Consider the following 1,894-nt stretch of genomic DNA (forward strand, 5'->3'; position numbering starts at 1 on the left):
GCATCTTGTACAGCAATTAACCACTAAGAAGAATATATGCAGTGTATTATTTGTTGAAACTGTCCTTCCGATATGATTTGAAACTGTCTCATTGCTATCTGTTTGTCAATAAAACTTTGAAAAAAAAACATGGATGCACATAAATCAACATAGTATGGGTATATTTTCAGTACTTTTGGGAAAAAAAAGGAATAGCTGGGTCGAACTCAACTTTTAATCCTTGTTTTTTGAGGAGACTCCACACTGATTTCTATACTAGTTGTACTAATTTACACTCCTATCAGTAGTGGAGAAGGTTTGTTTTTTTCCCAAAACCTCTCCAGCATTTGTTATTAATTAATTTCTCTATGATAGCCATTATTTCTGGAGTGAGAAGGAATGTCAGTGTTGTTTAATTTGTATTTTTCAAATGATCAATCATGTTGGACATTTTTCATATATTTATTTTTCCATTTGTATTTCTTCCTCTGAGAAGTGTGTATTCAACTCAGTTGCCTATTTTGGGTTTGGATCTTTGAATTTGGTGAGGGGTGGGATTGATTTTTTTAGTTCTTTATATGCATTCTAGTTAGAAGTCCTTTGTTTGAGTGATGATTGTTTAAGATTTTTTTTTTCCTGTTTGTGAGTTTTCTTTTCACTCTGTTGGTGTTTCTTTTGTTGTGCCAAAACTTTTAAATAAGATGAGATCCCAATTGTTGATGTTTTGAAGTATTTCCCTTACAGTTCTGTTGGTGTTCATGAACTTTCTACCTATTCCTATATCTTCAATATTTCTGCCTATTTTCTCTTCCATCAGATTTAGTATTTCTATTTTAATGTTCAGTTCTTTCATCCATTTTGACTTTAGTTTAGTACATTGTGATAACCCAGGGTTGAGTACTAGTTATCAGTCGTGAAAATCCAGTTTTCCCAGCACCATTTGTTAAAGAAGCTATCTTCATTCCCATGAGTGTGTTTGGCCCATTTGTCAAAGATAGATGGCTGGGACTGGGGAGATGACTCAGTGGAATAAGCACTTCCCCGGCAAGTGCAAGGGTCTTAGTTCAATCCCCGGTTCTGCAAAAAAAAAAAAAAAAAAAAAGATAGATAGCTGCATGTGTTTGTGCTTGTGTCTGCCTATTGTAATCTGCTGATTGAATCTCAGGTCTGTTTGGTTCCTTTTGGTGGGGACAATATCATGCTGATTTTCTCATCGTAACTCTGTGGTATAATTTGAGTCACAGATTGTGATGTCTCTGTCCTTGCCTTTGTTTGGCAGAATTGCCTTTGACATTCTAGGTCTTTTTTGGCTCCAAATGAATTTTATAAATATTTTGTCTAGATCTTTGAGGTATGTTCATGGTATTTTGATGAGAATTGCATTGAATCTGTATAACAGTTTTTGGGAGTATGGCCATTTTCAGTGTTGTTTTCTTCCTATCCATGAGCAGGGAATATCCTTCCATTTTCTGAAGTCTTCTTTGATCCCTTTTTTCAGAATATTGAAATTTTAATGGTATAAATCTTTCACTTCCTGTGTTAGAGTGATTCCCAAGTATTCGATTTTTTTGGATACTATTGTGAAGAGTTTTGTTTCTCTAATTTCACTTTTACTGAGATTGTTGTTTGTGTAGAGGAATGGCATTGATTTTTTGGTGTTGACATTGTATCAGCTATGCTAGTGAATCAGCTTAAGTCTAGGGGTTTCTTGATGTTGTTTTTGGATCTTCCATGTCAAGTATAAGGATAAACTCCTACCGAACCTCATCAAATAAAGGAAAGAAATCTCAAGTCTGAGAAATAAGAAATGAAAAGGGTAAAATTACTGTAGATTCTGTGGAAATTTAGAAGATAATAAAACACCTACTTTGAAAAATTTTACTCTCATAGGATGGAAAACACAGAAGAAATGGAT

The sequence above is a fragment of the Octodon degus genome, unplaced genomic scaffold (genome assembly GCF_000260255.1).
Source record: "Octodon degus isolate 3935 unplaced genomic scaffold, OctDeg1.0 scaffold00058, whole genome shotgun sequence".
NCBI classification, from domain to species: domain Eukaryota; kingdom Metazoa; phylum Chordata; class Mammalia; order Rodentia; family Octodontidae; genus Octodon; species Octodon degus.